Source organism: Eptesicus fuscus, chromosome 5, assembly GCF_027574615.1.
Source record: "Eptesicus fuscus isolate TK198812 chromosome 5, DD_ASM_mEF_20220401, whole genome shotgun sequence".
Lineage (NCBI taxonomy): Eukaryota > Metazoa > Chordata > Mammalia > Chiroptera > Vespertilionidae > Eptesicus > Eptesicus fuscus.
Window position 1 is genome coordinate 96,139,971 of NC_072477.1, and position 14,805 is coordinate 96,154,775.

The window sequence follows — 14,805 nt, forward strand, 5'->3', positions numbered from 1 at the left end:
AGACAACAGAGACTCCAAAACATGAAAGGGTCAGAGACTTACTGCACTCACTAGATCTCAAAGGAAATGACTCAAGAAAATCTAAACAAAAGATAAAGAATGGTAGTAAAAGCACTGCTGGTGTTTGGGAAGCAATTTACACATGCAACTGCAGAATGATGGAAAATGTGGTACATGAACATAGTAAAATGTGGAAATGTCTAATAAAATGGGAGGTGGTGAAAAGAGGGGAGGAAGCATAAGTGCATTCTTTTCTCTTTTTAGTTAGAAGGTCCAATGTTTACTGATCGGAAAGGTATTATGTGCTGGGCAGATCAGGTTCTTGCTCTTGTGATGCTTACATTTAAATGAAGGCAAAAACAATTTCAAAAAGTAAATGCACAAAAAATTCAGAATTCAAATACACAATACACATTAAATATAGAAATAATTTCTATAAGAAAATAAAAGTGCACTAATTAGAGATCTACAAAGGTATAAGGGTGAGGGATTTTAGATCATGTAGTTAGAAAAAGCCTCCCTGAGGATATGACTTTATCTGAGGCCTGAGGAATGAGAACAAGACAGTCATGTGAAGCTCAACATTATATCATCCTTAATGACTAAACACTGGAATCAGTACCATCAGATTCAGACCATCACCTTTGTTGTTTTCAATCCTATCTGGGAAGTACTAGCCAATGCAGATAGACAAGAAAAAGAAATGAGCTATAAAAATGAGATAGGAAGAGGGCAAATTGTAGTGATTGTCAGTGATATGTATCTGGAAAGTAAAGATAAAATTATTATTCAGTAAAAGGGCTAATTATAACTACTATGCAAACATCAATAGCTTTGTTGCACAGAAAATAAAAGTGATTTAATTTACTATGGCAATTAAATCAACACATAAATTAGTCTCTTCAATAAATGGTATTGGGAAATCTGGATGTTCATATGCAAAATAATGAAATTGGGTGCCTATTTTACACTACTCACAAAAATTAACTTGAGATGGATTAAAAACTCAAATGTAAGACCTGAAACTTGCAAAACTAGAAAAAAGTACAAGGTAAAAGCTCCTTGACATTGGTCTTGGCAACAAAAGCTAAAATCACTAACGAGCTAATCAAACTAAAAAGTTGCACAACAAAATAAGTAAAATGGCAACCAACCTATGGAGTGGAAGAAAATAATTGTAAATCATGTATTTGACAATAATTTAATATATAAAATACATGAGGGCCCTAGTCGGTTTGACTCAGTGGATAGAGCGTCAGCCCTCAGACTGAAGGGTCCCAGGTTTGATTCCGGTCAGGGGTATGTACCTTGGTTGCAAGTATGATCCTCAGCCTGGTCAGGACATGTACGGGAGGCAACAAATCAATGTGTCTATCTCACATTGATGTTTCTCTTCTCTCTCCCTCACTCCCACTCTCTCTAAAAATCAATGTTAAAATATCCTCCAGTAAGGATTAACACACAACAACAACAAAAAAAAATGTGATGAACTTATATTTCTCAGCAAAAAGAATCTGGTTTAAAAATGGGCAGAGTACCTGAATAGACATTCTTCCAAAGAAAACATATGAATGACCAACAAACACATGAAAAGGTACTCAACATCACTAATCATCAAGGAAATGCAAATTAAAACCACGATGAGATGTCACCTCACACTTATAATAATGGGTATTATAAAAAAAAGAGGTAAGAATTGGTGAGACTATGGAAAACGGAACCCTTGTGCACTGTTGGTGGGGATGTAAATTGGTACAGCCACTATGAAAAGTATGGAAGTTCCTCAGAAAATTAAAAATGAAATTACGCCCGGCCGGTTTGGCTCAGTGGTTGAGCATCGACCTATGAACCAGGAGGTCATGGTTCTATTCCTGGTCAGGGCACATGCTTGGGTTGCGGGCTCAAAACCAGTAGAGGCCATGAAGGAGGCAGCTGATCAATGATTCTCATCATTAATGTTTCTATCTCTCCCTCTCTCTGAAATCAATAAAAATATATTAAACAAACAAAAAAATGAAATTACTATATGATTCAGTGACCTCACTTTGGGTGTCTGAAGGAAATAAAATCACTATCTGTACCCCCATGTGCATTGCAGCATTACTAGCATAGCCAAAATATGGGAAGAACCTAAGTGTCTGTCAATAGATCAAGAGATAAAGAAAATGTGGTATATATACAATGGAATATTATTCAGCCATTAAAAGAAGGAAATCCTGCCATTTGTGACAACATAGGTGAAACTTGAAGGCATTATGCTAGTGAAATAAAGACAAATACTGTATGATTTCACTTATATATGCAATCTGAAAAAGCTGAACTCATAACAACAGTAGAATGGTGGTTGCCAGAGGCTAGTGGTTGGGGTCAAAGGCTACAAACTTCCAGTTATAAAATGAATGAGTTCTGAGGATCTAATATACAGTATGGTGACTATCCTCTCTAATAAAAGAGTAATATGCAAATTAACCATCACTCCGCTACACAAGCTCGCCCACCAGCCAAGCCACACCCACCAGCCAATAAGGACGAGTATGCATATTAACCCCAGCCAAGATGGCTACCAGAAGGGAGGCTTGGGTTTCCCTGGCAACAGAAGAAGCCAAGCTTTCCACACACTCTGGCGGGTCCAGGCCTCCACTCAAGGATACAAAGTTTCAGTTGTAGAAGGTAAATAAATTCCAGATACCAGGGCCTCTGCTTGGGTCACCAGGGGCATGGCTGGCCTGCAAACCACCACAGGCCCCTCACCCAGGCCGCTCCACGCCCCAAGGGAACCCCACCCTGATCCAGGACACCCTTCAGGGCAAACCAACTGGCCCCCATGTGGACACAAGATGGCCACCACAAGATGGCCAGCAGGGGAGAGCAGTTGGGAGGCACCAGGCCTGCAAGGGAGGGCAGTTGGAGGCAATCAACCCTGCAGGGGATGGCAGTTAGGGGTGACCAGGCCAGCAGAGGAGGGAAGTTGGGAGCAAACAGGCTGGCATGGGAGTGGTTAGGGGGTGATCAGGCTGGCAGGCAGAAGCGATTTAGGGCCAATCAGGAAGGCAGGCAGGCAAGCAGTTGGGAGCCAGCAGTCCTGGATTGTGAGAAGGATATCTGACTGCCCGTTTAGGCCCAATCCTACCGGGATCAGGCCTAAATGGGCAGTTGGACATCCCTCGAGGGGTCCCAGATTGGAGAGGGTGCAGGCTGGGCTGAGGGACACTCACCCCCTCCGTGCATGAATTTCGTGCACCGGGCCTCTAGTCCTATATAATAAAAGGCTAATATGCAAATCAACTGAACAGGGGAACGACCGGTTGCTATGACACGCACTGACCACCAGGGGGCAGATGCCCAATGCAGGAGCTGCCCCATGGTGGTCAGTGCACTCCCACAGGGGTAGCACTGCTCAGCCAGAAGCCAGGCTCACAGCTGGGTAGCACAGTGGCAGTGGCGGGAGTCTCTCCTGCCTCCAAGGCAGCACTAAGGATGTCCGACTGCCGGCTTAGGCCCACTCCCCGGGCCTCTAGTAGTTAATAATATTGTAGTGTATACTAGTACTTGAAAGTTACTAAAAGTAAATGTTATAACTAAAAAAGTATATCATGTAAAGTAATGATATATTAACTATCTTATAGTAATCATTTTATAATATGTACACATCAAATCATTGTGTTGTAACACCTTAAACTTATACATTGTTATATGTTAATTTTTTTCTCAGTAAAGCTGGAAAAAAAGACAAGGTCTATGTGAAAATATACTTTAAAGTTTTTCTGTGGGATATAGTATATAGATTAAGTAGAAAACATGTATATTCTTGCCGAAACCGGTTTGGCTCAGTGAATAGAGCGTCGGCCTGCAGACTCAAGGGTCCCAGGTTCGATTCGGTCAAGGGCATGTACCTTGGTTGCGGGCACATCCCCAGTAGGGGGTGTGCAGGAGGCAGCTGATCGATGTTTCTCTCTCATCAATGTTTCTAACTCTCTATCCCTCTCTCTTCCTCTCTGTAAAAAATCAATAAAATATATTTTTAAAAAAAGTAGAAAACATGTTTATTCTTGATAGGAAAACTCAATATTTTAAAAAGTGTCCAAATCCTCAATATATTCAATGTAATTCCAATAAAATACCAACAAGTATTTTTTGTGTGAAATTTAATAGGATGACAGCTATGTTCATCTGGAAAAGTAAATGTATACATTATTAGGAAAATTCTTTTTTTAAAGGCTCATGGGAGGTATTTAAATATGTTAAAACATACTATAATGTTTTATGTACTATATACATTAATACTACATAGAATGTGCAAATTATGTAACTAGTAGACAAGATAATGACATAACAGACAGTCCAGAAAAGACTGAAAATATAAACATGAACTTAGGATGTTCACAGACTCAGGAAATTGATGCAGAAATAATAAATATTCAAAACTGGCCAGCAATTTTAGAAGTTATAAATCTGGATCACAATCTTTCTTGTTATAATAGGTGAATCAAACATTTAAAAGTTAAAATTTTAAATATAGAAGAATAAGTAATAGAAGAAATTAATAAATTTATTTATAATTTTGGATGGATAAGGCATTTCTAAGCAAGATACAAAACCTACTTGCCTTAAGTTATTTTTACTACCTAATAACTAAAAACTCCCCCAAAAAAACACAACCCAAAATTTAAAATCCTAAACAAGCTCAACATAACAAAAACAAACTAGGGGGGAAATGGCAATGCATAACAAATGGGAGAGGTCCTCACAAAGAGTAGTCGAAAGTCTGAAAGAGGAATAGGAACAACTCAAGAAAAATGCAGCGGGGTATAAAGAAGCCGTTTCCAGAAGTAAAAAGAGCTAATGAAACCTCTGAGAATATGGTTCACTGCACTCCTTATTGGACTTTTCACAAAACATCAGCGTGCCTGATACACAGTAGGCACTTGATAACTATCTGTGGAATGAGTGAAAAAATGAAATGAACGTTAAAGCTATGAGACATCTATTTCCATTGATCAGATTTATAAAAATTAAAAAGGTTGAGAAAAAATATTAGTAAATACATGGGACAACGGCAGTCATTTGATCATATCTTTAAATTTTTAAGTGCACATAAGGTTCCCTCTGCTTTTTGAAAGTTCAAATTACACCACTTTGCTTTTACAAAAGACCTGCCCTAGTGCTTTTTTTGCTAACCAAAAAAATCTGAAGAGGATCTTCGCTTTTGTGAAAAAGGAAAAATGTGAAAATAGCCTTAATCATTTGTTTTGCAGGAAGCTGTTATGAAGGCAGTATGCACTGAGCAGTAAGAGTGGCACTACTTTTATTATATGTTACTGTTCTTTTAGGTTTTATTGGTTATTTGCTATGATTTGGTAGGTGTTTTTTTTAATTCTGGGAATGCTAAAAATTTTCCCATATAAATGAGTGGTACTTGGTTCTTTGCTTTATTCTGTTTCAGCTTATGAAAGGTTTCATGGGAATTCTACTTTTGGATAGCAGGGGAACCCTGTACCCCAAGATCTAGCAAGTTCACTGCTACATGGATATAGTCACAAAAGTAGATCAAGATATGTATAAGAATGATTATTGTAATATTACTTATATTAACAATAAATGAGAAATAAACTAAATGTCTATCGACAAGGAACTAGTAATTAACATGGGTACATCCAAACAATGGAAGGTTATGCAGACAGCAGATGGAATGCTGGAGATCTGCCTGTACTAATAAAGAAAGAACCCCAAGATTTTTAAAAATTGTTTAAAGTATTACATATGTCTCCTTTTACCCCCCACCACTCCCACCCCTGAGGGCAAGCCCCCAGTGCCCCAGTGTCTGTGTCCATTGGTTATGCTAATATGCATGCATACAAGTCCTTTGGTTGCTCTCTAACCTCCCCTTCCCTGCCTTCTCTGGGTGGTTGGATGGTCTGTTCAGTCTATCTTGTCTCTGGATCTATTTTTGTTCACCAGTTTATGTTGATCATTATATCCCAAATATGAGTGAGATCGTGTGATATTTATCTTTCTCTGACTGGCTTATTTCGCTCAGCATAATGCTCTCCAGTTCCATCCATGCTGTTGCAAATGGTAAAAGATCCTTCTTTTTTATAGCAGGGTAGTATTCCATTGTGTAGATGTACCACAGTCTTCTAATCCACTCATCTGCTGATGGGCACTTAGGCTGTTTCCAAATCTTAGCTACTGTAAATTGTGCTACTATGAACATAGGGGTGCATATAGCCTTTCTGATTGGTGTTTCTGGTTTCTTGGGATATACTCCTATAAGTGGATTGCTGGGTCAAATGGGAGTTCCATTTTTAACTTTTTGAGGAAACTCCATACTGTTTCTCATAGTGGCTGCACCAGTCTGTATTCCCACCAGCAGTGCATGAGGGTTCCTTTTTCTCCACATCCTCGCCAGCACTTGTTGTTTGTTGATTTGTTGATGACAGCCATTCTGACAGGTGTGAGATGGTACCTCATTGTTGTTTTGATTTGCGTCTCTCAGATGATTAGTGACTTTGAGCATCTTTTCATATGTCTCTCAGCCTTCTGTATGCCCTCTTTCAAAAAGTGTCTATTTAGGTCCTTTGCCCATTTTTTGATTGGATTGTTTATCTTCCTTTTGTTAAGTTGTAGGAGTTCCCTGTAAATTTTGGAGATTAAACCCTTATCTGAAATGTCCGGCCAGCCTGGCCAGGGGGAGGGGACATGGGCGGTTGGCCAGCCTGCCTGCTGGTCGAACTCCTGATCGAGGGGACAATTTACATATTAGCCTTTTATTATATAGGATATATACTGAGTGGTCAGATTATTATGCATTCAGAGATCATAATAATCTGGCCACTCAGTGTATGTTCTCCCATGCAGTAGGCTTTCTTGTTGTTTTGTTGATGGTTTCTTTTGCTGTACAGAAGCTTTTTATTTTGATATAGTCCATTTGTTTATTTTCTCCTTAGTTTCCATTGCCCTAGGAGCTGTATCAGTAAAGATTTTGCTACGACATATGTCTGATGTTTTGCTGCCTATGGAATCTTCTCAGATTTTTATGGTTTCCCCTCTTATATTTAAGTCCTTTAACCATTTTTAGTTTGTTTTTGTGTATGGAGTAAGTTGGTAATCTAGTTTCTTTTCTTTTCTTTTTTCTTTTTTGCATATATCTGACCAAGTTTCCCAGCACCATTTATTGAAGAGACTGTCTTGACTCCATTGTATGCTCTTGCCTCCTTTGTCAAATATTAATTGAGCATAATGGCTTGGGTCTATTTCTGGGTTCTCTGTTCTGTTCCATTGGTCTATATGTCTGTTCTTGTGTCAGTACCAGGCAGTTTTGAGAACAGTGGCTTTGTAATATAGCTTGATATCTGGTATTGGTGATCCCACTAACTTTGTTCTTCTTTCTCAGGATTGCTGTGGCTATTCGGGGTCTTTTTTTATTCCAGATGAATTTTTGGATAGTTTGTTCTTGGTCTGTGAAATATGCCGTTGGTATTTTAATGGGGATTGCATTGACTCTATAAATTGCTTTGGGTAGTATGGACATTTTAATGATGTTGATTCTACTAATCCATGAACACGGAATATTCTTCCATTTGTTTATGTCTTCCTCTATCTCTTTTTCAATGTCCTATAGTTTTCTGAGTACAGATCTTTTACATCCTTAGTTAAGTTTATTTGGTGCAATGGTAAATGAGATTTTATTTTTTTTTTAGTTTCTCTTTCTGTGAGCTCATTGTTGGTGTATAAAAAAGCCATAGATTTCTGGGTGTTAATTTTGTATCCTGCTACATTTCTAAATTCACTTATTAAGTCTAGTAGTTTTTTGATGGAGTCTTTGGGGTTTTCTATATGCAATATCATGTCATCTGCAAATAATGACAGTTTTACTTCTTCTTTTCCAATTTTCTTTTTTTTAAATATATTTTTATTGATTTCAGAGAGGAAGGGAGAGGGATAGAGAGGAGAGAAACATCAATGATGAGAGAGAATCACTGATTGGCTGCCTCCTGCACACCCCCTACTGGGGATGGAGCCTGCAACTTATATGCACTTGGCCAGAATCGAACCTGGGACCCTTCAGTCTGTAGGCCGATGCTCTATCCCCTGAGCCAAACCGGCTAGGCTTCTTTTCCAATTTGGATGCCTTTTATTTCTTCTTCTTGTCTGATTTCTATGGCTAGCACTTCCAGTACTATATTGCACAGGAGTGGTGAAAGTGGGCATCCCTCTTTTGTTCCTGTTCTTAGGGAAAATGAATTTAGTTTTTGCCCATTGAGTATGATGTTGGCTGTAGGTTTGTCATATAAGGCTTTTATTATGTTGAGGTATGATCCATCTATTCCCACTTTGCTGAGAGTTTTTATCAAGAAAGGATATTGGATTTTCTCAAATGCTTTTTCTGCACCAATTGATATGATTATGTGATTTTTGTCTCTCAATTTGTTTATATGATGTATCGCATTTATTGATTTGCAGATATTGTGCCATCCTTGCATCCCCAGAATAAATCCCACTTGATCATGGTGTATGATCTTTCTAATGTAATGCTGGATCCGATTTGCTACAATTCTGTTGAGGATTTTAGCATCTATGTTCATCAAGGTTATTGGCCTGTAGTTCTCTTTCTTTGTGGTGTCTTTATCTGGTTTTGTAATTAGGGCAATGCTGGCTTCATAGAAAGAGCTAGGAAGTGTGCCTTCCTCTTGAATTTTTTGGAATAGTCTGAGGAGGATAGATTTTAGTTCTTCTTTGGATGCTTGATAGAACTCCCCTGTAAAGCTGTCCAGACCAGGGCTTTTGTTTGCTAGAAGTTGTTTGATGACTGCTTCAATTTCTTCGTAGTTATTGGCCTATTCAGGTTTTTTTATTCTTCCTGATTGAGTTTTGGAAGCTTGTATTTTTCTAAGAACATGTCCATTTCATCTAGGTTGTCCAGTTTGTTGGAATAGAGTTGTTCATAGTATTTTTTTCATAATCCTTTGTATTTCTGTGGGGTTGGCTGGTACTGTGATATGAATTTTTTTTTAAAAAAGTAGAGCAGAATAAGAAAATCCAGATGTGTCAGTGGTGGAAGAACTGATTACCATTTTAAATAGATGATCAGGGTTGGCATTGTCAAGTGGTAGCCAAGACTTAAAGGAAATGAATGAGTTGGCCATGTCTGGGGGAACATCAAGAAGAAGAATATCTAGAGCAAAGGCCCTGGCTAGAGGGTGCCTAGCATCTAGAGATCAGCAGGGGACTTGCAGGATATGAGTGTAGGTAGATAGGTGACATGATCCAAGTCACATGGGCCTTTGCAGGTGTTCTAAGAACTTTGGCTTTTACTCTGAGTGAGATGGTCCCATTGGAGGGTTTTAGTCAGAGCAGTGATATGATCTGACTTACATTTTAAAGGGCTTTGTGTTTAGAATGGACTGAATGAGGGTGGTGGTGAGGGGAGAAGCAGGGATACCCTTTAAAAGGCTACTGCAATAATGCAGGTGTAGTTGAGACAAAGGTAGGATTTTGAGAAGATTGTAAGGGCAGCCTAGTAGCATTGCCTGATGAATTGGATGTATGGTGTGAGAGAAAGAGAGAAGATAAGGATGACCCTAAGGTTTTTGGAAGAATAAAGTTGCCCATGAATGAGATGGAGAGGTTGCCCCAATTCTTTATAACATACAGCACAGCTTTGGGTTATTGAAGACTGTGAATGACACAGTGTCACTTTTGGCACCTTGCAGCACTCGGGGTGATGGGAAGCAGCCTCCACTCAGGGACTCAGTGATCCAGTAGAAGGACCCCATTTTCACTGCTTAGTCCCAGTAGACCTGAAGTGACTTAAAGGAGCAGGCTGTCCCTTCTGCTCATTCCTCTACAGCCCATTACAGGATCTGCCTGTGGCTCTGGAGACTTCACATGAAACCTAAGGTTGTGTCCCCAAAACTGCCTCTGTAGCTGGGGAGCTGCCTACCACCCGTCCTATGAGTAGAAGAGCCAGTCTCTGGGATGGATATGGTACAAGAGTTCTTCACACAAGAGTCGAGGTCTAGACATCCATACTTGGTAGAGAAGGCACCGTGGCAGCTACTGAAGCCTTCTCACCCCATCTGGTGCACCAAGAAGTAAAATATGGAATTAGTGTTCATAACACACAGGACTTCCCTCTTTCTCCTGCCCCTCATTATCCAACTTTTGCCATAACTTCTGCCCCTCACAGCTCTGTAAAACCAGAGTCATTGAGGCAAGTGATGTTGGGGGAAGAATGGTAGCCCACACTCCACAAGCTCAGAATTACTAAAGGAAAGGAAGGAAGGCCTGACAAATTAGCTGAAAGTTGCCAGTGTTCTGTCCTGGTCAGACCCTTACCAGACAATATGGCATCCAGCACTGGACTCTACAAGAAGGAAGCGATGTCCAGAGCTAGAGAAGAGGTCACGGCACAGCTGCAATGATAACTAAACTTTGGAAAGCAACTGGAATGATAAACTTAATAAATAAAAAGGTTTGGGTCATGTATAACAATGGTCTTCAGATACATGAAGGGGGATGGAACTTATTTGTTCTTGGCCTCAACTAAAGATGATACAAGGAAAAATGTAATTTTAAAATTTCATAAAATTTGTTTGACAAAGCAAGACTTTCCAGGTAGATAATGAAGGTCCCTAAGCCCCAGAGGGGATGCAGAGGGAAGTAGGACTTCCTTTGGAAAGCCTCAAGCAAGGTCCAGGCCTGGTTTGAATATGGTCTGTTGAATGGAGGGGATTCCCTCTAGTTTAGTGTGTGTGTGTGTGTGTGTGTGTGTGTGTGTGTGTGTGTGTGTACAATCTATGTTAACAAAGAAATAGCTTCAGGGGACAGAAAAGAATAGGGGACAGGAGAGAACCAAGATGCCGGCATAGATAAAAGTCTGTACTACAACCACATCAAAATTACAACTAAAATACAGAACAACCTTCATTCAGAACCGCCTGAAAGATGACTGAATGGAAGCCCTACAACTGGAGAAGTAAAGAAGAAAGCACATAAGATTGGTAGGAGGGGAAGAGCCACGAAACGGGCTGGTCCGACACCCACGTGTGGTGTTCTTTTAATCAGGATGGAGGTTATCTCTGCAGAGGCCACCCATGAGGAGCAAGGGGTCCCAGCCCCACACCAGACTCCCAGCCCAGGATTCCAGAGCTGGGAAGAGAAGTCCCCACAATTATGGGCTGTAAATACCAGTGGGGATTGGGGCTCAGTGACATGGAGGCTACTGAAGACCCAGCTATTCCTCTTAAAGGGCCAGCGCACAAACTGAACTTACAAAGTCCTGCTTCTTCTGAGCTCCAGCGCCAGGGCAAGGCTCTGGGGAACCCAGACACAAAGGAGGAAGAACTAGATTGTCTGGCATTGGGCCAAGAACTTGGGAGGCAGCTTTCTTCAGATGGAGGTGCTCATAGGGGTCATTGTTTCTGTGCTGGGACCTTCCTAGTCACAGGGCTGACTGGCAGCCATATCTGTTTGCTCCTCCCTGGTGATTCTCTGAAACCCTGCCCCATCTAATTTGCAACCTCACTCAAGCTTTTGCATCAGCTTTAGCATATGAATGGCTTGTCCTTGCTGAGGCTTCAGACTTTGCTAAAATCTCTCAAACAAGCTGCAGCTGGGTCAGTGTGCTCCAAACCAATCAATAAAAGGCCTAAGACCCTGCACTAGCACAAGCCTGCCTAGCTTCACAGCTGGGCCTCACTTGGGCACCTCTAAGCCCAATACAAATAGCTCCTGCAGGGTGGTACCACGAAGTGGCTGACTGCACCTCCCTGGAGTCCCTAGAGCCAGTGCACCCAGTGGACAGCTTCAGACCATAGCAGATCACAATTCTACACATCCTGTGCTTTTTGTGTTGGAGGGTTGCCTTCTTCTCTGAGTGCTCCTGTAGCCCAAGGAGCCTGCCTAGAGAAACTTTGGCTCCTTGGAGTTTGTGGAAGGCCTCTGCAATAAGTTTACAGGGCATTAGTCCTTCATTGAGTTCTTCTCCCTTATTGAAGCAGGATGTAAAAAGTCAAAAACCCCTTGCCAGTATGGCTCAGTTGATTGGAGTGATGTCCTATGCATGGGGAGATCTCGGGTTCGATTCCTGGTCAGGGCACATACCTAGGTTGTGGAGTCAATCCCTGATCTGAATGGTTGGGGTGCATACAGGAAGCAGCTAATCAATGTATCTATGTTTCTCTTTCTCTTTCCCTCCTTCTCTAAAAATATTAATAAAAATATATTTTTTAAAAGTCAGAAATACACTAACTATAGAATAGGATGAGCTATGCTGGGAATCTAGACTCTAAATTAAAAGATTGTACTTTGTATATTTCTCTATAAATATTGCTTTAGCTGAATTTCATAAATTATGATGTGTTGTATTTTTATTATTTTTTAGTTTGAAATATTTTCTAATTTGCCTTTTAATTTTTTTCTTTACCCATATATTGTTCAGAAGTATGTTAATATTCAAATATCTGGGGTTTTCCTAGTTATCTCATTGTTATTGATTTCCAATTTAATTCCACTGTAGTCAGAGAACATACTTTATATGCTTTCAATATTTTAAAATTTATTGAGACTTTTTATAGCCCTGCATAGGATCTATCCTGATTGATGTACCTTATGTAACTTGAAGAGAGTATGTGTTCTGTCCTTGTCATGTTTGGTGTTCTTAAAAGGTGGTTGATAAAGTTCAGATCTTCTGTGTCTTTCCTGATCTTTGCTTATTTTTCTATCAATTGTCAAGAGAGGGATGCTAATATCTCAAATTATAATTGTGGAAATACTTTTTTCTCCCTTTAATTATATCAATATTTACTTCATGTATTTTGAACCTCTGTTATTAGACACATATACATTTATGGTTGTATGGCTTTAATGAAATGTTAAAATATCTTTATTTTAATATTTAAAAGAATCTGCCGAAACCGGTTTGGCTCAGTGGATAGAGCATCGGCCTGCGGACTGGAGGGTCCCAGGTTCGATTCCAGTCAAGGGCACATACCTTGGTTGTGGGCAAATTCCCAGTGGGGGGTGTGCAGGAGGCAGCTGATTGATGCTTCTCTCTCATCGATGTTTCTAGCTCTCTATCCCTCTCCCTTCCTCTCTGTAAAAAAATCAATACAATATATTTTTAAAAATATTTAAAAGAATCACATACTCATTCTGACAGCTTTACCAGGCATGGCCACCCAATGAGTTACACACACACTCAGCTACTTGGAAGGTTTTTGCACAGCTCCTGACCTGATCGAGTCAGGGCAAAGGGGCCACTCTGCCCACAGCTGGCTCTGAGGTAATCTTCCACAAGGATGCCTTACTCCAAACAGGCTGTGGGGCAGCTGCACTTGAACCTATCCTCCAGATGATACTATCAGTGAAATTAGCATGATTCTCGTGGCTACTTTCATGTTTATTGAAGTGGAACTTTCTCAAAGGGGAGGACGAGGTACTTCCTGCTCAGTAAAAAAATAATTAAATACATATTTTCTGGAGTGTTCTAGGTTACAAGCAGGCAGTCAGCAGTAAGATAACGTCAGGAGCCTGTTTCTGACCCCTTATACAGCAGTTTTGGCTCATGGATTTCTCCCCCTGCAAGAGTTTTAAGATTTCTTGCTAGTTGATTCTCTCTCTCTCTCTCTCTCTCTCTCTCTCTCTCTCTCTCTCTGTGTGTCTCTGTGTGTGTGTGTTTGTTTTTGGCTACTTGATGCTTTTGAGGAATTTGCTGTGATCCAAGGGTGTTTGAGTACTTCTTTCAGGGTGACCTTTGGCTGGGGTTATGCATCAACAGTCTTGAAATAAGATCCCTGGCTCCCTCCAGTACAAAGTCAGGGAATGTGAATTCAACCCATGATATCCTTTTGTAGGTCTCTTGGTATATGCTTGCCTCAAAAGGAGGCTTCCCAACTAAAAATTTATAGCAAAGAACTCCAAGGCTCCAGAGATCCACCTTCAAAGTGTGCATTTGGCCTTCAATTATCTCAGGGGCAAGTAGTCCAGAGTGCCACAGAGGGTGGTTCTCCTGGAGGACTGGGCATGTACGGGCCACCCCAAATCTGCAACTTAAGCTTTCCAGCTGATCCAAGGAGCAGATTCTCTGGCTTCATATCTCTATGAATAACTTTTTTTGAATGACAGTAAGACAGGGCATTTGCCAATTCTGTGGTATAAATAGCAGTTCTTTTCTCATCAAACCTGGACAGTTTCTTAAGTTCTTTATAGGCAGCTTTAAGAGGTACATAGTGTAGAATTAGATGAACTCTTGTGGCATCATAGGAGTAAACATTCAGTCTAAGAATATTTGAATACCTAAGGTAAAATTGTATTTCTACTTCTCTTCTCAGCTGATGCTCACCTCCTGCTTTCTCTAGTTGAGCTTCAAATAAGATGTTCAGGATAAACTTGCTTTGTTTTTTTCTCTCACTTTACATTACCAAACTTTCCTTTATCCAGAGGGTGACCAATTTCAATATATATATATATATATATATATATATATATATATATATATATATATTTTCTGTTTGATGCCAGTTCCTTTTCAGAATTATTTCCAGGGGCTGGTGACTGGGTCTGCTCACTCTTTTGGGTATTATTCTGTGGCCTAGACATATGACGAGGGACACTGGTTGCCTGCAATTGCTTCTGCTTCAGACTCTGAACTGGTTTATGGCCGGGACAAGCTTTTGTGCTTGCAAAAGAACTCTCTGGGAGGAATTTAAAGGACATAAGATCCACTGAACCTGGCCACTATTTGCAGACAACAGATGCTGAGAAGGCATTTGCTGAGTTACCAGAACATGTTCTGGACCATGA

The 14,805-nt window shown here is 40.3% G+C and overlaps 1 non-coding gene and 1 pseudogene across 1 annotated transcript; both read right to left on the reverse strand.

Moving 5' to 3' along the window:
• Positions 1-10,183: 10,183 nt before the first annotated feature.
• Positions 10,184-14,460, reverse strand: LOC103294053 (aurora kinase A-like; annotated as a pseudogene).
• On the reverse strand, positions 11,271-11,349 carry MIR9233 (microRNA mir-9233). The gene has a single exon (NR_130539.2). It is a non-coding gene; the product is annotated as a microRNA mir-9233 (primary transcript).
• Positions 14,461-14,805: the final 345 nt, after the last annotated feature.